Consider the following 23,506-nt stretch of genomic DNA (forward strand, 5'->3'; position numbering starts at 1 on the left):
CCTAAGCGATGAGTGATTGCAAAATGCCATTTGCAGCTAAAAAAGATGCTGAATTTGGCAGCAAACAGATTGAGGGATGAAGTCTTTGCACCAGACATCACATCCAACATGTTTTTACTTGGAAAAAAATGAGAGGACTTATTTCCAAGTACGTGCAGACAGGTTCACACCGTTCTATTAAAATTAGTCTCATTTTAGCCAAAGCTACAGTGGCAGCATAGTCTGGCCATCGGAAACACTGTGGGTGGGAATCATCTGCTTTGAAAAGCAGACACTTGTAGCGGCAACCCCCCTCCATCCTCCCACATGTGATTAGTGGAAGTAATCTCTAAAGGCAACCAGGATTTTGAAGGAGGTTATGGCATTTATGGCACCATGCTGGGATGAAAGAAATTAAATGAACTACAAAGGTACACCCCCCTCCAAATCTTTATACCCTTGGAATAACTCCCACAATTCCAAATAAGTTATGCCAAAGTAGTCGTCTGCAACAAAAGACATGAAAGATAGGCAGCGGAATATTTAAAACATTCACTATTTTTTAAAACACCCTCATTGTTGTGATATCAAAAAGAAGACAATGTACACTAGCACTTTTTCAGAGACCAGTTGGTTCACAAATACACATATCTTCTTTTACTGTTATTTCCCTTTCAGCATCCTACCTCTTCAAAACTAGTTTTATTACAACTTTTGCATACTTGTTATTGTTTCCATGCATCATCAGCCATGCATATTCTGGTGATATTATATTCTTAGGAGAATTCCGAAGCTGTTGAACCTGTTTTGTAATGTTTATCCACAGTCAATATTTCCACTTCTTCCCCTTCTTTTCCTTCCTTCTTCTTTCTTGGCTCTTGCAGGGATTTTGGTTAGATGGAGGAGCAGGTGGTTTTAAAATATCTCTTGCACACCTACTGAGGTGCACACCTGCAAACAATTGCAGCAAGAAACAACAGGAAAAGGTTGTGTTACTTGCCCATATTCTCCACATATTTCATTGCATAGATTTTGTTTGGATGGTCTAAAGAAGATACAACAAATTCAAAAATTATTGTAATTAATATTGTAGCTTTTGCTGCATGACAACTTTTACAAATTTTGATTGATTATTTGAAAACAGTGGGGGGCGGTATTCTGAATGGGGGAAATCAACATTATGTGACATAGTCTGGAGCTCAGTTTTGTTAGAATTGGTTCTCCTTAAAGATAAACTGATCTATTTGGCTTCTATGCTATGCCTGCTCTGATGCTTACATTTATTTCTGTGACTAAGAGTATAAAGACTTTCTGATAGACTCAGTGCCTAGGGAGAAGCCTCACACAAAAAAGAGACAGACCCAGATCTCAAAATGTGATACTTGGTGGTTGCAAATGGCTAAAGAAAGTTATACGGCTTTCTTTTATTATTTTTGTTCCAGTCACATTGTGGTCATAACCTCATCATTCTGTCTGTAGGGACCATCTGCCCGCAGCACTTTAAATAAGCAAGCAAGATGCAGACCTGTGACTTGAACACCATCACCTTTCTTTCCCTGCATGATTTATTGAGCCATCTTTGCCTAGTGGCAAAGCAGAGGGATTCAAACTTAGCTGAATCAATGTTCCAGATTTTTTGTTCAGCTGATGAAGATATGTGGTCTTAGGATTTTGATCTGCAGTAAACATGTCTACTCTTTCATTCAGCAAAGCTTTGTTGTCTAATCTTTCTTCGTATCATAAACAGTGGATGCAAAAGAAAGGAAGTTTCAGGTTAAGAGGCATAAAAGAAACTGAAGATATATTGCAATGGGTGGTTAACATTTTGCCAAGTTTCATGAGAAGAGAGGTAATAGATCTCGAAAAGGATTTAGATCAAATTTATAGCTGTTCAACAGTGGAACTCTGCCTCAGAGTGAGGTGCAAGCTCCTTTCTTGGAAACTTTTAAACAGAGACTGGATGACCAACTGTCAGGGACACTTTGTGCTTTTCCTGCATGGCAGGGGTTGGACTAGATGGCCCATGTGATCTCTTCCAACTCTATTACTAATTCTATGATTCTATAGAGGAATATCTCTACAAAGGGAAAACATACAAAGTAGACTCAGGCCAATGAATTTTACAAAAGAAACAAATTTGAATTAGATAAACCACCAGATATAAGAGGAGAAGAGAATGCAAGATCAGAGAAGAGAACGCAAGATCAGTGTAGAACAGGCCTTTGAAGCTAACTTAGAGAAAGGGGAAAATATGTTGTCTAAAGCAAAAAAAAGCAAGTCGATAAACACATGAATAGTGAAAGGAGTTACTGAAATGTAATGTGATGCTGGCTATGCGCCCCAAAAAATCCACATAAAAGAAAATAATATAACCAGTTATTGGATGCACAGGACTAGATAATTGATACATAGTTGTTACTGACCAAAATTCACCCACTTCTTCAGGCCAGAAAAATATGAAGGGATTTTGTGTGTGTAATAATTGGACTCTGACAGGTTTCCAAAGTTTAACTCTTAAAAGAGTAACTTTCCATCTCTGCTTGGTCAACCATATTGATACTGAATTTGAATGGACTCTTCTCTTTCCCAGCAGGCTCCTTGGCATGTAACAGCACTAGGCAAACTGTACAACACTGTCTTTGGTAATGCTGGTTGAGAATGTTTAAACAGTTCTGTTTCAGTGGGTTGTTTATCAAGCAAAAAGTGGGTGCTAGAAGCAATATCATACAAAACCTGATTGGCACAACCTGGGGATCACAACCAGATACAGTGAAGACATCTGCCCTTGAGCTATGCTACTCTGCTGCTGAGTATGCATGCCCAGTGTGGAACACATCTCACCATGCTAAAACAGTGGTTGTTGTTCATTCGTTCAGTCGTCTCCGACTATTCGTGACCTCATGGACCAGCCCACGCCAGAGCTCCCTGTCGGCCGTCACCACCCCCAGCTCCTTCAAGGTCAGTCCAGTCACTTCAAGGATGCCATCCATCCATCTTGCCCTTGGTCAGCCCCTCTTCCTTTTACCTTCCACTTTCCACAGTGGATGTGGCTCTTAATGAGACATGCTGCATTATCACGGGGTGTCTGTGCCCTACACCACTGGAGAAATTACACTGTTTAGCCGGTATTGCACCACTTGACATCCGCCGGAAAGTAGCAACCAATAGTGAAAGGACCAAGGCAGTGACATCTCCGGCCCACGCCCTGTTTGGGTATCAGCTAGCACGCCAATGACTTAAATCAAGAAATAGATGCAGAGCCAACCTTAAGGAAAGGGAATACAAAGTGGAATCAACGACATGTTAGTGTGGAGATGAGCAAACCACAGACCACCTACTGCAATGCAACCTGAGCCCTGCCACATGCACAATGGAGGACCTTCTTGCAGCAACACCAGAGGCACTCCAAGTGGCCAGTCACTGGTTAAAGGACATTTAATAGATTACCAAGCCTGAAAACTTTTTTTGTTTTGTTTGTTTGTTTTTAATGCAATACAACTGTTTGGTTTGCTCCTGACGTGATAAATAAATAAATAGTGGGTTGTTGTAAGTTTTTCTGGCTGTATGGCCATGTTCCAGAAGCATTCTCTTCTGACATCTCACCTGCATCAGTGGCAGGCATCCACAGAGGTTGTGAGGTCCAACGGCAGGATGGGATGCTTCTGGAACATGGCCATACAGCCAGAAAACTTACAACAACCCAGTGATTCCAGCCATTAAAATCTTTGACAATACAGTTCTGTTTCAATTGGAATTTACCAAAATCCACACATTTCATCATAGTTGACATGGAAAGAAACTAGAGACTTCAAAATCTGAATGCAGGGAAAGGCAGAATTGACAGATTGTTTCATTCCTGCTATGGACAGGAACTGTTACCTCCTTTCATCTTTTTTCTCTCTAAGGTAGAGCAGCTGTTTCTTTGCTGTCTACTCACCCCTCTCTCTGATTTCAACCAAGTACAGCAAGTGGATGGACTAGTTTGAATGTATAGCATAAGTAACTAAATTGGCCCCGTACCAATCAGGGTTCTCAGCCTTCACCTATGCTCCAAAACACTCTTTAAATATAAAACATTTTCCTGTTAGACTAAGAATTTGAAATATATAATAGCTTTACATCAAGAACAATGCATCCTCCTAAGAGCTGTCACTACATTAAAAGGCACTGCTCCCATCTGATTGTATTAACATTTTACCTGAATGCACATTAAACATCCAGACATGAAAGTGTCTCAGATTAGAGAAACGACATCAAACAGCCATATTAGCAGCACAGAACAGATTGAGCCAGCCTGGCTTTAGTAAAAAGTCTGTGTGGGGGTTACGCAAATATACCGAGCTCTTCCCAATACCCAGAAAGCAAGCAAGTGGGACATATTATTTTTCTTTTTGTTTACAACACAGGGTTCTTTCTTTTCAAAAGATCAGCTACTCTGTATTCATGGAGCTTATGTGTAAAAAATCAAATTGACAAGACTCTCCCTTATGCTGCCACTTCTTAACTGGATTGCCCCCATGGCTCTCTCCTGGGAAAATGCATTATCATCATTTGATTAATCTGCTATTGCTTCTTGTAACTGATTTAATCCTCCTAGATCCTGTTTCGCCTGCTTGTAATGTTGAGCTCCTACCGCAGCCCTGAATCCTTGCCTATGAACCAGAAGGACATCTGGGTTTTAATCCAAATGATTATTATTATTATTATTATTATTATTTTATTTTACTTTCATTTGAAAGCTGACAATCTGCCGAACATCTCTATTTAGGTATTTTCCAAGGCTGACCTTGTATACAAGCATAATCGTATTGTATATCTAAACGTTAGGAATTTCTTGACTGATGACAATGACTGACAACAGCCCAGGCAAGTGCTGCAATATTTCAGGAAGCATTTTGCATATTGCTTCTTGGAGACCGAGTAACAAATAAATGTATATATATTTGCATACAAATGTCCATATGTTTGACAAATTCAGTGACACTGCACAATGGATTAAATCCTGGGGTAAAATATAATATAATATAATATAATATAATATAATATAATATAATATAACTTTATTTATATTCCATGCTATCTCCCCGAGGGCACATTACAACATACACAGATAGACAAACATTCAATGCCTTTAATACAGTGAAATAATAATGACACACAAATACACAGAACAAAGGTAAAGGCTTCCCCTTTCATTTCCAGCTTCTGGAGGCGGTGCTCAACTCCAGCCATGAGGAGGTGCTCTTTTTCCATTTCCAAGCCGAGGAGCCTGTTGTCCATAGACATCTCCTAGTTGTGTTGCTGGCATGGCTGCATGGGTTTCTTTATTACCTTCCTGCCAAAGCGGTGCCTATTGATCTATTTACATTTGCATGTTTTCAAACTGATAGGTTGGCAGGAGCTAGGACTGACAGCAGGAGCTCACCCCGATCCACAGCTTCGAACTGTCAACCTTTAGGTCAGCAGATTCAACCGTTCAATGGTTTAACCCACTGTGCCATCGCATAAAAGAACATCAACTGTAGAAGTGCATTCTGATCTCTACTCTTATGCCACACACAGAGAGGCTTTTTCCTCAATAATATAATATAATAAACAGATGCTAAGATCTTCCATATGAGACCTTGCTCATGCTTTACATCTGAACAAGGAGCTTGTATGCATAGTAAAAGAATGACTGTTTGCAGCTTCAACTGCATGTAAGAAATAGCCTGTCACCTGAAAGATATGAAAATACAGTCATATATATATAACTTAAGTCATGCAAATTTCCTTCCTGTTAAACTTTAGGTAAAGGATCTCATAAATTGAGTCCACAGGCCCAGTGCCTATATAGTACATGATCTCTACATGCAGTGGGGTAATGTTATCATACGCCTACATCCCTTTCATACTTGGGTTTAGAAGGAGTTTGTTTTGTCAGTTCAACAGGCCCTATTGAGACACTGATCTCAAACTTCTACATTGCAATGGACATGAAATATCCTCATGGGAACTCTTTACAGTTGTTAGTGCATGAAATGTATTTCCAAGTCTGCTATAAAGTTACACAGCAAAGCAAACCTAAACACCAGTTTTTCAAGGAAGTGATATATATAAATAGGCGAAAAGAAAAGACATCAGTGACAGCAAAACATAGAGGAAGAGAGACTGACTTCCATCTTGTTAACATTGCTGAATGAAGTGGAAGGGAAATTAGAACAATGCACACACAATGTTTAAGCAAACATTTTGCTTTCCAGATATTTCAGAAAAGAAACAGAATAAAATTAAAATATTAAATAATTTATCCCTTCCTGTCCAACAAATGTGAAGCTGAAAAGAGAGGCAAGAATCTCAGAATCTGTAAAAAGAATATTCCTCTAATTTGTCAAACACAGTTTACCAAGTATTGTTTCCAGGTCTACAAGTCCCATCAGTTTAACCTAGTACAACCAATTGTAAGGCTTTGTGGAATCTGTAGTCTGAAACATCTGGAGGCCAAAGTTTTCCTGTCTCTGAACTAAACCTGACTTGCATGTATCAAGGGAATAACAAGTCATCGAGCAAGAATACTTTGAACTTGATTTGGAACAAGGCATAGACTGAGGGAATTAGATTAGTGAGTAAGCTAATAAAATGTATTGAGTACATTGTTTGTGTGGGGTGGTTTGAGAAATTCATAGTTGCTCTTTACTGCTCAACAAAATGAACAATGCATTCCAGAAGATGATAATCTCATATTATCTAACTGATATGAGAATGGAAGTGAAACATTGCCCAATAATCCTTGCTAAGGAAAGCTGTCAAGCCAAGGTTGTAACAGTTACCTTGGGAGGGGATAGGATCCCTTTGAGCTCTTCTGGCAGGTCATTCCACAATATTGGGGCAGCTGATGAAAAGGTCCTCTGGGTGATGGCTGCCAGTCGGGTTCTGGCAGGCTGGAGTAGCCACCCCTCAGTGTTCGGTGCAGATTATGTGGGAGAAGGTGATCCTGTAGGTAACATGGACACAAACCATGTAGGGCTTTACAGGGCAAAACCAACACTTTGTACTTTGCTTGGAAACTAATTGGCAGCCAGTGCAGTGACTTTACTATAGGGGTGATATGTTCACCCGTGGATGTTCCTGTGACCTATCTGGCTGCTACTTTTTGAACTAATTGGATTTTCTGGCCCAATGAAAAGCACATTGGGGAAGTCTAACCTTGTAGTTACCAATGCATGCACTACCAGATTTTAGGATGGGGCACAGCTGGCATACAAGCTGAAATTTGCAGTAAGCCAGTATACAAAAGTTTGCAGATAAAGGTATTCGTTATCTTCGTACACCACGACCACCATCCAAGACACAACTGTCACCCTCTTGTTTGGAAGGTGGTGGCCTACCAAACACCATCCAGCTGAAGTTGTTCGGATGGGAAAATTGAAGAACTACTAATCATCTCAACCTACATTAGATTTGCAGGTTTGGAAGAATGACAGTTGTTCCTTTTCCATGGCTACACAATGACGGCAGGATAGAGTCCAAGATTCTGTCTGCTCAACCAACCATCATGTCTTGCATAAATCCAGTGGAAATATTCTGGTGCAGTTTAATCCTCTGCCAAGCCATGAACAGGACCCTGGTCTTTGTTGGTTCACTATGTGCAGATGACAGGATTTAAAACACCATTTGGTCTATCTTATTGAACTATTGTAGGATTCCCTTTGTATTCAACACTCTGTGTAACCATTTAATTACTATATAATACCTATATCCATAAAACAGGAGCCTTGAACATGCATCATGTCACTTTTTTAGAAGTTCAGGTACTTTGGTACAAGGGGTTCATATCAGACCAATTTCTTTTTTTTTAAAGAATATTTTAGGCAAACTTTTCTTTGACATAATGTTAAAACCTGAGATTCCTTGGAGGGAAGCAGGATAAAGAACATGAATCAAGTCATTACTTAGCAGTTTTTAGACTGCTCTTTACTTTGATTCCCTATTCAGTTCCCACACATTGTTACAGCTCGTGGGTGTTAATTTTTAAATGATGCTTAGTTCCTGACAGCATCAAATATGCAACCAAGTGAAAAGTTTGGAGTGTGTGTGTGTGTGTGTGGGGGGGGGGGGTTCAAGTATCAACTCAATAAGTGCTGTAAGCTAAGATGAACTATCTACTTACACACGCACGCGCACACGCACACACATACATGCATTTATTATCTGTGGGTTTTTTGCATACACTATCACAAGTAACATACTTGGCCCAGGAAGCTGTGTATGATATAGATGACTTCTGACAACCATTACCTCTCCCCTCCAGATGAGATTTTCTGCTTTTGCATCACCCACATTTCTTTCCTGTCCATAAATGAAGGTCAGATCTGACATCCTCTTTCTCAGAGGGAAGACCTAAGTCTAATAGTTTTAAGTTATGGGAGGACAGATCTTGATTGAACATTAGAAGAAGATTCTTGACAGTGACAGCAATGGAATCAATTGCCTAAAGAGGTGATGTGGTCTCCTTTTCTGGACATCTCAAAGAAGAGGCTAGATAGCTGCCTGCTGAAAATACTCTAGCTCAGTTGTTCCAGAAATTTCAGCCAACTTAGTAGCTGTTAGGAACTGTGAGAGATGAAGTCCAAAACACATGGAGGACCAAAGGTTGGGAACAACTGCTTTAGCTGGAGATCCTTCATTTGACTACAAAAGTGGGCTAGATGGCTCATGATGCCCCTTCCAACTCTTGTGATGCTATGATCAAAAAATGACTGCAACGTGGAGGTATGGATTATGCACATAAAATATCTGGATCTATTTTTTAAAACAGCTTTTAACATCTCAACTCCAGGTCACATAATCAAGTACGCACTGCATATATACATGCACTGATCTGCTCATGGAATATATGTATTGGTGCTACTACTATATTTGAGTGGGCAACCAATATGCATTGGGTAAAGCAGTGAAACAGCTGTAGTGAAGTATCAGAGGACATTTCTACGGCCATTCACAAACACACACAGTCTGCCTGTAAAGGTCTGTCCCAAGGAACGCCACCCTATGCATCTGAGGAAGTAGTCATAGGGCACATCTACACAGATTATTTATGGCAGACTGATCTGAGTTGAGTACTGGGGGAGTCTACCCAGCCAGTTTCTGAGCTGCCTCAGCACTGGGAGGGTGTCCTCATAGCTCAGCACCATGTTGCCCTGGCAGTGGGAAGGAATCTACAGCACCCGGCAGTGCCAAATTCAGTTTGGTGCTGCAGGACAGCCACCCTTCTAACTCAGCATTATGTTTCCCTCTCCCTGTCACAGTGGTGATCATGGGTCACAAAAGTGTCTGGGGTCATGGCTCTTCACTAGCTGAAATGCCAGCACAATTTGGATGGGATGGGGTGGGGGAGGGACTGCCTCATCTTTCCCTCCTCTCCTCTTTGAGTTGCACTGCTGGCTTGATAAGTGTCAACACTCATGATGAGTGATGAACCCTATGGTTGCCACTATGATGGCGACAGGATGGTGATAGTAAATGCCATCCCCTGTCCTCAGACTGTCAAGATCTAGGAAAAACAGGATTGCCATATAAGCAGCAGTGGACTATTCTACTCCAGAACCAAGTGTTTACTGTATCCAAAATACAAATGAGCCCCAAAGTTTCAGGAAAACTCTGGAGCATACCCCAACTTTGGGCAATGCAGGGCAAGGACATGTCAAGTAGTGTTGTCAGGCATATAGAGGAAATTGGCTCCATACATCATGTGTACACTATGAAGTCAGATCATCCCTGCCCCACCTCATTTGGCCTGTATAGATGGGTGCTTGGTTTACAAAAGCTTATGCTACCCACTTTGCTTTCTAACATGCTTTGAAATACCTTTGCATACTGTTATTTCAGGCTAACATGGCTATGTCTTTGTATTATACTGTCATGTTACAGTCAACTTGAAGCAAAAATGACATAACCTCGACATGTTCAAAGAGTTTAAATAAGGAATGAAACAAGGAGATTGACAAAGGAGCAGAAACTAATCAATTATATTGTACCACAGCTCTGATTTTAACGGCCCGCTTCTCCTACAGATGCTTTTTGAGGAAATAGAAAACAATCATGTTCAACATGAAATGGAAATTGGGGCCAGAACTGGGAGATTTGCCAAGACATAGACAAGCCTTGTCATTCCAAAGATTTATTCACCAGCCAAATTTTGTTGTACATCCTCAGAAAATAAAGAAATTAGGTCTGACCATAGCTTAGCACATTTGTATAGAACTTCAAATCAGGGCTACTCAACTGTCTTCGTTTATTTCATATGAGCAGTTTACTAGTAAATCCTGCATATTCATACCTTCATGACAGCAAATAAACAAAACCAGAAATAGCTTATTGTAACACCTAAACATAGAATCTGGTTTCTTGCTCTCAAAAAAGCCAGAGCTGTAAATCAGCAATAAACCAGATTTTAGTGTTGGTTTACAAATCTCGTCTTTGCTGGGAGCAACAAGCTAAGACCCTAGGTTTGGACATTACAGAATATTATCAATTTCTAGTTAATTTTACCAACAATCTGTGTGCATTAGTATGCCATTTATGTAAATTTATATTATGACAGGGTGATGCAAGGAATCCTGGCTTACTAGTACTTTCTACCTTCTCTCCCAAGGTATATTGATGAATTCATGTATCAGTGCTACACTTTTTCTGTAATTCATCAAAATATCTTGGAAGAGAAGATGGGAAGCACCAATTACAATAAAACAATATATTGAGAAAAAGAGCAATTATTAGCAAGGATGAAAATCAGAATGAAAAAAGAATGCAATTTGTGGATCTTTTGTTGATAGATTACCTAGGGCTTTATAGCATGAGGATGGCAAACCAGTATAGAAGCAGAATCATCACCTGTGTTGATGTTCTTATTTTGAAACAGGCTCAACCCATTGTCAATCTACCACCTCCTTCAACCCCCCCCCCCCACACACACACACTATTGACAGGCAAAAACTTACCTGGTATGATGATAACCAGCATCAAGGGGTCAGACTGCTCCCCACTTACGCCCAATAAGAACGAAATATTTGTAAAAAGCAAATTGCAAAACTGCTTTCAAAAAGAAGTAATTTAAAATAAATGTATGGAGGAGAGGAACTGTGAGAAGATGGCATTACCTACCCAATAGGAAGGATGGCTGCAGGACAATGGAGTGACAAGGCTTTGCTGTCATGCATGCAGAAGACATGCAACACCAGGGATGATCATCCAAGTTGCTGCAGATATGTAATTGTGGGAATGCCACGGGATAGTGGCTTTGTGTGATGAAGTCCTTCGTTTACAAGATAATATTGAGGCAACTAACAAGGATGATTCATGTGTTTTTAAAAAGCCTGGTAAATAAGCATACACTTGCTTTTCATAATCCTGCTCCTTGTCATAAGCAGATTGTAATAATAGCATGATTCAAACCATGCTTCCTGGGAAACTGATACAAGCAAAAATACAAGCTTCATATTTCAGCCTTGGGATTACATCCCATTCTGTACTAGTATCCATCCAATGTTGTTTTGGAGGATATTTACAGGCCTGTAGGGGAAATCTGGGGGTATCCAATGAGCTTTATATAGATGGGAGGTGGAAATCACTTTTTGTTTCTACTCACAGAGAAAATTCTGTGGGCAGAATAACTCAACTGGATCCTAACCTTGGAATTCATATAGCAGTTTTTTCTCAGTATTTCCCAGGTATTTTAGGGTAATCTTCGTAAATTCAGTGAGGTTTATTTTTAATTAACACAATTTGTTTTACAAGTTAATATGCTGTACTTTTGTATAAATATTTACAAAGCAGAGTATGGCATGAATAAACAAAGAAGGAAAATGACAGCATCAAAGAACTAGGAAAATAGTAAGAGGATTTAGAAACCTGAGAAAAGAAAAAGATCTTCATCTGGCACTGAAAACACACCAAGGTAGAGACAAAGAAATACATCCCAGCAAGAAGATAGGTCACTTATGCATCGCTACTAAGCCCGTAGCCAAGGGGGTGGTTTAAAGGTTCAAACCACCCCTGAAATTTTTCACATCAATAAAAAAACCAAAAACTTGGTTTACTCATTAATTTTAACTAGTTAAGTAAATCCCCCTGACAAATATGTGAGAAGCAAACATTAGAGTCCCTCCAGAACTACAAACACTATCTCAACCAAATTTTGATTATTCACACTATCATTACCAACTTTCTACCAATTTACATTGCAATAGTAGCAATACCTGACATAATGGAAGTGACCATAGTGGAAGCCCTGCCAAAGAAACAATGGAACAGGAGCAAAGAGAAGAAGCTGTGTCATTGGATTTTATATTAACAAGACTGTTTCTGATGGCCATGTGAAAGCTCAATTAGTGCAAAACAGACTCCATTGGCAGGATATGGATAAGATGAGGCATCTAAGATTTCAATCAAAATGGTTCAGCAGATTTCTCTGTCTAGCCTACTCATTTCATGTACAAGGTGCACTCTGTAAGTACGGTGTGGTCCTTGGAGGAGACGTTGGGGATAAAGATGGTCATCAGAAGCTTGGTGCATTGGTGGCTAAACCCTTGGTATGATGGAGAAATACAATAGAAGTCTTTGTGTCCATCCACACTGCACCTATATCCCAGGATCTGATCCCAGTTTATCTATTTATCCCAGGTTATCTGGCAGTGGAGATTCATATATTCCAGTTTCAAGCAGAGAATCTGGGATCAGATCCTGAGATAAAGGGCAGTGTGGAAGGGCCCTTCAATAGACACCAAAAACAGAGTACCATCAGAACAATTTGTGCTTAGCTAAAAACTTCTTGCTAATTCACAGTGGAAAACGTCTTGATGTAACCCATCATCATGTAAAGGAAATAAGAAGAAAGCAGAAGAAAACAGAAAGAAACTTCTGTCAGCCGTGGAAACTATTGTGACAAGAACTGAGGGCCCTTCCAGACAGACGCTATATCCCAGGATATGACCCCAGGCTTTCTGCTTTAAACTGGATTATATGATTCCTCACTTCCAGATAATTTGGGAACAAATGGAAACCTGGGATCAGATCCTGGGATATAGCACCTGTCTGGAAGGGCCCTGACTTAAAGAGAGAGAAATGATCCAGGACCAATTGCCTGTGAATAACTTGTGCTATAAGGTAGCAGGGCTGTTGATGACAAAGTTGTCCTAATCTCGAACCAATCTGATAGCAATTAGCAGCAACAACAAAAACTATGTTCCTAAAACACATGATGGGGTGTTGTAGGTTAACACTGGAAAAACTGGTGCTGCTGATTACACAAAGAGTCTTTTAGGTAGAGTGGGCTGTACTCTTCTTCATATACCCAAAGGGAAAGAAATGACATCAAAGACAGGTGATAAAATTAACCCTCCCTTCGTATTATTTAGGAATCATGCTTACTGAACATCCACATAATGGACAAGAGGAGATGCTAATGTCTAGTAAGCCTGGATGTTTGGAAACAGATTGGTGCTTATAAAGACCCTCATTAAGTCCCCTGGATTACTTTGCCTGAATCCGCTTGGACAAGTGTTGGGAAATGCCAGGGATTAGGCGCAATAATGTCCTCCAGGGGACCTGAGGGACTGCCTCCACACTGAATTTTACCTTACTTAGAAATATTTTGAGGCCCAAACATTTTCCCCAACTTTCACAAAGCTTAATTGGTCACTTCAATCATTACACTATGTAACATGATTTTAGTTCCTGGGTCATACATGTCATTTCTTAATTGGTTCTATGAGAAAACTTTATTAAATTGCAAAACATTTGGTTTTTTGCAGGACATCCTGCAGCACATTTGGCTATAGTTTTTCAATGAATATCTCATCAAGTCTCAACCAATTTTGTGACAGCCCCAAAAACAAAGTATTTGGAGTCTAACAATTACTTTCAAAACAGATTTTGCTTCATTATGGGAGGGTCCTGAAACTTCAAAAACTGCCTTCATGCAGCTGGCAGGCTATCTCTCTCCAGCCTTGTTTTACTGATATAACATCAAAATTTTATTATGGTCCATGACCAACACAGAGTGGGGGCACAGACACCCTAGACACAGTTAACACAGCAGGTATTGGACCGAGCATGGGGAGGGGAGGGGCTTTCTGTCTTTACTTCTCTCTTCCTCTTTGCTACTATCTCCCTATTTGAAGTTGTAAAAATGTGGTCTCTTTGAGGTATGAGCGGTAACTTCCTCTTTACTGGGCCTAGGCTTCGACCACATGGTCGGCCTCTGTTTTCTCTCTCTTCTGCCTTTTTGTCTCCTCCTGTGAAGACACATCTTGCCATTTTCCAGGCAAGATGCAGCTGAATGCATATTTTTCTGATATCTTTACCTTTGCCTTGCTTAGAATATGAGATTTAGAAAGATAATTAGCTCTAAGAACTTTCCTATCCAGAATGTATTTCTTGTACTTCAATACATGCTTTTGAATTTATATTTTGGCTCTGCAATTCTGTGCCATCCTAAGCTACAGAAGTTCATCCCAGCTCACCACACTTAAGTTTCTCCTGGTTGTGCAGTGTTCTTCTAGCACTCTGCTATATTTTTGGTGGAATCAGTCCAAGAGAGGGTTATTTTTTAGTCTAACCACTCATAGATTGCTAGTAGGGAGGAATATTTTTCTATGAGGTGTTGCAGCACTATGCATTGGTAGATGGTGGATTGTCCTTGAAGCCGGCTTGCTCCTCCGCAAGTATGTTCTCTTGCTCCATTTTTCCTAAAAGGTAATTTGATTGACATTTAGTGGTAAATACAATTTAACATAAAGATTTAATTTTCTAAGAAAACTACATTAAAAGATATGTTGTTTATTTGGATGTGTCCGCTGGCTTGAAAATTTGTAAAGGTTTCAAGGGCAGAATGAGATTAGGAAAAATTCAATTGGGTTGAGGTCTGAGAAGACCTATTTATTGCAGCTGGATTACTTACTTCAGAAAGCAAGGATATTTTTGAGCAGGCTTTTCTTAGTCACAAGAGCTAAAAAGCAGTACACAAGTTAAGCTTTTAAATGCAATTGCTACTTTTTTAATTAATCAATAAAACCACACAGTCATAGTTACTCCTGTATTATTATTACTATCTGAAGTGTCTTTATATCGCTGTAGTGAATCAAATAAATCCACCTTAGTTGGTAAATTATTGACTTGATCATTGAACTGCACAATGCACTCAATCCAATTCTTTTTATTGTATACTTAAGAAACAACATGTTATTGCAAATTTGCTACCCAAACCCTTCTAATTAAGACTTTCATATTGTTTTATTCTCCCCCGCTCCACCCACTATTAGCCACAGTCAAGATCCATTGCTACATAACTTTGGAAATGGAATTAACTGCTCACATGCTTTCAGTTTCAAGTGTTTGAGGAGGATATAAAAGGTGATTGATTGGCAAAACCTTTAAAAGCAAAAAAGTTATTTCCCCAGTGAAACGGTGCGACTCATAAAGCCTCTATTAATGGAGCTCTCTGTATTTTGTAATTTTACACAGAAACAAAAGGTTATGAGACAAATTTGAAATGAGCAGCAAAGAAAAGACACGTGTACAGTTTGTCATGTACTGAAAAACACCAAATGCTGGTCAGCTGTCAACATGTTAATGGTGGAGAGTGAGGCCTTTTGCACATCTATGGCCCTTTTTACACAGCCAGATAAAATCCTGATTATCTGCTTTGAACTGGATTATATGGCAATGTAGACTCATATAAAAATGTGGATTATCTGCTTTGATAATCTGGATTATATGGCAGCGTAGAAGGGGCTATCACACACTTCCCTTTCTGCCCATCTGTGAAATTATTGCTGCATGACAGTGTTTTCCAAACTCTGGTCTTCCAGGTATTTTGATTTTCAGATGCCAGAATCTCTGTTTATTAGCCAAGGTAGTTGAGGCTTCAAAGAATTGAAGTCTAAAGGCCCTTCTACACTGCCCTAAATCCCAGGATCTGATCCCCGATTATCTGCTTTGAGCTGGATTATATGAGGTCCCTTCCACACAGTTGAATAAAATCTCACATTATCTACTTTGAAATGGAATACAGGGCAGCATGGACTCAGATAACCCAGTTCAAAGCAGATATTGTGAGATTTTCTGCCTTGATATTCTGGGTTTTATGGCTATGTGAAAGGGTCCTGAGTCTACACTGCCAGATAATCTGGGATAATCAGATAATCTGGGATCAGATCCTAGAATATAGGCCAGTGTAGAAGGGGCCTAAAACACCCAGAGGATTAGAGTTTGGGAGCCAATTAACATCCTAGTGTAGGGGACCCCCTGCTTGGGGTCCTTGCTGAGTCCATCACAGAGGGCAACAAAATGAAGAGAGTCTAGTCTCCAGAGGTAAAGCAGAAATCTCTTTATTTCAAGTGTGGCCACACAGGGAGAAACAACCAAGACAAACCAGTGTCTTCAAAAAAAGGCTGTCTCTGATATTTGGATATTTCAGTCACCTTATATACATGTCTTTTCACTGTGTCATGGGCACACACCTCTCTTATCGGATCAACCATTCAAAAACATGTTTTTCTCATATTTTGCCATTTCAGTGTCTCTCACTGCTAACCCTCTACAAACTACGTAAACACACACATTATTGTTACAGATAAGCATTTTGGGTGTTAACCCACCCTGGGTACTCCCTGGGCGTTCTTAACCCACCCTGGGTATCTTGTGTCATCTAGATACATTATCTCCTCTTGGCTTCTGGTCTTCTGCAGGCCAGAGGAGAGGCACAAACCCCTCTCTAGGTTTGCATTTTAGAATTTCAACATTTCTAAGTTCTGTTAACCCTTTCACTCCTCCCTTTTCTTTTTGCGAAAGCTGATCATACAGAAGCTGAAGCAAGATCAATATCTAGTTATAACATTTTTACGATACCCTGGCATTTGGGAACCGCACTTGTGGTGAACTTATAACACATCTTCATGATGATGGGAAAATACATCAAGGAGGGCTCTCGTGCACACACACATTAATTCATACTCATGCACACACAGGCCTTCTCCGGCAAAGATGATCAGTCTTTTCTGAGGAAGCGTGGACGCTCCATTGCTGCAGTTCAGGAAGCATGGAGATTGTCAGGGGTCCCCTGCATTTATAGGCCAAAATCCATTTTTCTTCATTTCAACAGTCAGGTTGCTCTGTCCTCTTACTAAAGGACTATATGTCTTTGTTCTCTCCAAAGTTCAAGACATTCGCATTCCAGGCCTCATGACTTATGGGGTACCTCCTGCACTCCTTACATGCTCGGCCGCATACCTCAATGTCCATTGTTGTTCAGTTATGCCTTACTGTCTCCTCGCTTCGACTGCCAAATTCGTCCCATATTATGCCTTGTGAGAACTCCACGTTGGTTTTTCTTCAGGCCTGTTTCTTCTCTTTTCCATGCATTCAAACATTCATTCCTCACATATTCCTCCCCTTGATACATAAATGCTAATTTATCGTATCACATACATGATCCATACATGATAAGCAATTCAGTGTTGGTTATACTTATAATCAAACTTGATTAAGTGTAGAGTATATATGTTTAGGTTAATATTGAACTTGTATGATTAATCAAACATCATAGTTCATAATTGTGTTTCTAAACACGTTAACTTGTTTTCAAATATAGATAATCGATTTGTCAATCCTGTCATTCGTCTAAGAGGCCATAAGATCCAAATGATTGGCAGCAATATAAGTATCCCTATACATACTATTAGATGTATCCTATGAAGATATCATACCAGTGGTGTTCTGTTTGTGTTTCTCCATCAGACCAATATAAATCATTAGGTGATATAGCACATAGGCATTACATTCCATTGTCATATACCATGGTTTTGGGCTTTAGCTTTTGTAACCTGCAGATTGCATCTGCCATTTCCAATGCACATGGTTCAACTTGTTTTACTGTTAAAGGACATACATATCCCATTTATTGCATCTATCAATATCAATTGTTTCATTCAAATTTGTATATTTGGACCTTGTGCATATGGTTTTCTTGGATAACAAATATGGAACCCAGAACCATTTCCCTATATGCATAGGCATAGGAACTATATCACAAACCAAATTTTTTCCCAATATTGACCATTTTCCCCAAGGTTTCCAGTTTCAATCTTAGTATATCATTTTCCCAAGAATATTTGACAAGCTTACTCCATCCTTTATAATCTGTTCTTAACCAATAATGTAATTTTGTTAATTCCAGGAAGGCTTCTGAGTGTCCTCCCATTATTAACATCAACATTTTTCTTTCCAATATCTCAAATTTATTTCCATAGTCAAACAACTCATAGACTTACTTATTTGTTGTAAGGTTTCATTTTTATCTTTCATTAAAGCAACCAAGGATGATTCAGCTGGTCAAATATACTTAATTGCAATCCGGCAGTAATCCCATATACCAAAGCTGTACTTCTCTATTTGAAGCTCAATATTCTTCATCCGTTGTATTCTGTGTCTTTCCTTCTATCACTTGGTTGATCTGATTCAAAACATCATTTCATCCTTATTTTTTTCTATACCCTTTATACAATAAATCTTACACTTTATACCATATATTGCTTTCATTTGTGTTAGAGCAATTGTTCTTTACCAGTCATGTAAACCAATCTTAGCAAATTCTGATTATTATTATTATTATTATTATTATTATTGCACTCCTTAAAAACTATAAAACACAAACAGTACATATATTTACTGTTCCAATTAATAGTCCAATTGCAATATTTTTTTTTCATAAGCTTTGCATCCTTTTAATTGGTGGCCAGTTGCATTCATGTTTAGAAACCAAATAAAACTGTTAATTAACTTGCACAGCTTTCCAAGTTTTTCCTGGTTCGGATGAACCCACTTCTGTTTATCATTAGCCTGTAATAAATAAGGATGAGGATCTTCTGCTCAAAACTGCAAACACTTTATGAAAAGTATCATCAATAAGAGTGAGACTAAATAAAATCTAAAATTACATATGTCATGAATGACTTTTCAATGATTTTAAAGCATAGGTTCTTTTTAGTGCAATTTCCAGTGTGAGAAGGTATATAAGATTACAGAAAACATTTAGACAAAGAATGACATTGGACATTGGACATACAGATTCTATGTAACTACATTGGATTCACAATTACATTGGTTAACAAACAAACCAGAGGTTCCCAGAAGACATCACGGCTCTGTTTCACCATTGCCTCACCACCAGTTACTTTCAGTGGGATAATGAATTCTACGAACAGAAAGATGGAGTAGCTATGGGGAGCCCTCTCAGCCCGGTCATAGCTAACTTCTACATGGAACACTTTGAAGAACAAGCCCTGGAGACAGCAACCAAAAAGCCCACGATATGGTTCAGATATGTGGATGACACCTTCACCATTTGGAGCCATGGAGAAGAAGAACTCAAACGGGTTCCTGGACCATCTCAACAGCATCCACCCAAACATCCAGTTCACCATGGAAAAAGAAAATGAAGGAAGACTGCCTTTTCTAGATGTCCTAGTCATCCGCAAACCAGATCAACAATTGGGTCACACCGTCTACAGAAAACCCACACACACAGATAGATATCCACATAAAAACTCCAACCGTCACCTAAGTCAAAAAAGAAGCACCATTAAAGCCTTGGCAGACTGTGCAAAAAGAATCTGCGAAGCCCACCTCCTCCAAGATGAACTGAACCACCTCAACTGGGCTCTCCAGGCCAATGGAGACTCCACCTCAGACATCAGAAGAGCTGCAAGACCAAGAACAAGCCACGAGAGTAAAGGTGAAGATCCACCCAGAGGAAAAGTGTTCCTGCCAGACATCAAGGGAACCACTGCTCGCATAGGGAAGCTGATGAGGAAACACAACATACAAACAATCTACAAACCCACCAAGAAAATCCAACAAATGCTACATTCAGCAAAGGACAAGAGGGGTCCTCTCACCTCTGCAGGAGTCTACCGTATATCATGCAGCTGTGGACAAGTCTACATAGGGACCACCAAACGCAGCATTGCCCAGACACGAATCAAGGAACATGAAAGGCACTGCAGACTACTTCAACCAGAGAAGTCAGCCTAGCAGAGCACCTGATGAACCAGCCGGGACACAGCATATTATTTGAGAACACAGAAATGCTGGACCACACCAACAACCACCATGTCAGACTACACAGAGAAGCCATTGAAATCCACAAGCATGAGGACAATTTCAACAGAAAGGAAGAGACCATGAAAATGAACAAAATCTGGCTACCAGTATTAAAAAAACTCTAAAATTATAACAGCTAAACAACAGAGAGGGGAAAAAAACCAGGCACAGATTAACACCTCCCAGCAACAGATTTTCCCAGGCTCAGGCAGGCCTTCTAATGCTAATGAAGGTGATCAGCTAAACATTCACACCTAACTGCAGCAGGGAAGAGCTCCTTGCTCCACCCCAGCCATTCCACAGATATATAAACCCATTGTCCTAATTCCAACAGACCTCACACCTCTGAGGATGTTTGCCATAGATGCAGGCAAAACGTCAGGAGAAATGCCTCTAGAACATGGCTCTATAGCCTGAAAAAAACCACAAGAACCTAGTGATTCCAGCCATGAAAGCCTTCGACAATACATTAAACATAGGGGAATTACATTTTCACTCAACATTCACACACATGTACACGCATTCATCCACATGCATCCAAATATTACCATATCCTTTTCTCCCTCCTTGGAGAAGCACCTGTAAGGCCAGACCCTGCTTTCCTGCAGCCTGCCAATGCACAGTTCCATAACTTCCATAATGCCATAACTTCAGAACACTGAAATGCCAAAACTTCTTTCCCTAAGCACAATGCCAAGGACCAGACCTCTGTTTTCCATACAGCAGAACCTGACTCCCTGCACAAAATCTAAGACTCCAAAAGCACACTTCTTCCTCTTCCCTTGAGAAAGAAGCCCCAAAGTGTCCAGAATCATGCTTTCCCATAGCATATCTGACACTTTCTGAATACACCACCTCTGTCCTTCCCATGGAGCAGAGCATGTAAGTACTGGAGTCTGTGTCTATTTTTTCTCTGAAAGTGCCTAATGCAACCTGTCTCACTAAAAGCAGAACCTATCTAATGTTTTTAAAAGTACTTATGACACATATGGTGGGGGCTGGGATTCCAGCTCTAATTGTCCTTCTGCAGAATCAAGGTATATGACCTTCTTACTTTCACCATTAAATGGTGCTGTTGGATTGGCAAGTAAGGGCATGCAAGAGGGAGTTTCTTTGCAACATTTTAAAAGCCAAGGAGGTCGGGTTTGCAACACAACACTCCATGCATTTATATAGCAAAGCTAATCTAGATGGTTGGCAGCTATGTAACGAAGGCATTGCCTTACTATTTTCAAATCATAAGTTCCGGTTTCTGGCCATCTGGGATTTAAATTAAATTTCGGCCATTCCACCTGACACAGAAATTGCAATTTCTGGGCATTGTTACATCCTGGCATCTGTTGCCTAAACTTAGAGAAATTCTTAACCATACATTCCAATGGGCTTGAGCATTTCTTACTCCCTTTTTGCCCCATTTTCCTAAGGGTGGTGCCTATTCAGTTGTTTCACACTCCCGAACAGACAATACTTTCCAACCTTCCACCCTTCTGGCGCCTGTTTACTAGTCTAGACTTTCCCTTTCCCCAAGAAAACCTCTACTCGCCTGGTCACGATGACTTGCGTTCCCTGACGTTCCTGGGGACGAGATTTCCAACTTTCCTCTCAAGTGGAGCGTTCCTGCTGACGAGGGCACCCAACAAAGATGAACAAAAGGATCGGTCTGTTGTTTTGGGATCCCTTCTCGACCTCTGTTGATACATCCCAATTGGGCAGCCTTCGCCTTCAGGAATGGGTTGCCAACAACCTCTAGAATCTCATCAAACCGGCACCTCTGCTAGATCTCGGTGGAACCTCCAGAAATGTAGGGGACCCCCTGCTTGGGGTCCTTGCTGAGTCCATCACAGAGGGCAACAAAATGAAGAGAGTCTAGTCTCCAGAGGTAAAGCAGAAATCTCTTTATTTCAAGTGTGGCCACACAGGGAGAAACAACCAAGACAAACCAGTGTCTTCAAAAAAAGGCTGTCTCTGATATTTGGATATTTCAGTCACCTTATATACATGTCTTTTCACTGTGTCATGGGCACACACCTCTCTTATCGGATCAACCATTCAAAAACATGTTTTTCTCATATTTTGCCATTTCAGTGTCTCTCACTGCTAACCCTCTACAAACTACGTAAACACACACATTATTGTTACAGATAAGCATTTTGGGTGTTAACCCACCCTGGGTACTCCCTGGGCGTTCTTAACCCACCCTGGGTATCTTGTGTCATCTAGATACATTATCTCCTCTTGGCTTCTGGTCTTCTGCAGGCCAGAGGAGAGGCACAAACCCCTCTCTAGGTTTGCATTTTAGAATTTCAACATTTCTAAGTTCTGTTAACCCTTTCACTAGGAATCCAAAGAATTTGATTAATTCTCAAGGACCCAAGGCAACCACTTAGCTGAGTGTTTCTAGTAAAGGTATACCTTAGAGATTTTGTTATTTTGGACTACAATCTTCTGGACTCCAAAACCTGCAGGGGATTCTGAAACTATAGTTTGTAAAAGTGAACTTTCCAAGCTCTGGGGAAAGCAGAAGGGCTTCGGGCCATTTATTGTTCCATTTATTGGATTGGATTACATTTTTTAGAATACGAAAAATGGGATTATAAGAGTTAATAATCCAACACACATGAAGGGTATTAGGTTTGGGGAAGGCTTATTAATGTGAAAATGAGACAAAAGGTTATTATTATTATTATTATTATTATTATTATTATTATTATATTCTATATCAAAGATATCAGGGTGACTCATAATAAACATTATAAACCTGCCACTCTTCTTTATTAATAATGCTCAAATGGAAGCGGCTGTGTTTCCACTTGATTTCTTTCCATTACTGATATTTTAAAAATGGGGGAGGTTGTATCCATCCATGTAAACTATAAACTACAAATGTCTTACAGTTCTGAATAATTATTGGTTGTAAATGGCTATGCCGCCACAAATAGGACAAGGAATATTTTCAGTTGTCTGTTGTCTCTATTCATTAGTTCTGTGTGCATGTATTATACATACAGAAATACACAGACAATTCTGACAAATGAAGAATTCACTGAACTATGTTTTATGAAAAAACTATGTTTTTGTTATGGCTGGACCTCAAGACTACAAAAATAATGACCATAGATGAATTACATAAATGTAAGGCAGATGATGAAGAGCTTGAAATAGTCTAGGGCCTTAGACTGGTGTTTCTCAACCTGTGTGTCCCCAGATGTTTTGGCCTTCAACTCCCAGAAATCCTAACAGCTGATAAACTGGCTGGCATTTCTGGGAGTTGTAGGCCAAAACACCTGGGGACTCACAGGTTGAGAAACACCTATCCACACTGCCATTACAATGCAGATTGAACTCGATTATATGGTCAGTATATCCTCATATAATACAGTTTAACTGC

Source organism: Anolis sagrei, chromosome 4, assembly GCF_037176765.1.
Source record: "Anolis sagrei isolate rAnoSag1 chromosome 4, rAnoSag1.mat, whole genome shotgun sequence".
Lineage (NCBI taxonomy): Eukaryota > Metazoa > Chordata > Lepidosauria > Squamata > Dactyloidae > Anolis > Anolis sagrei.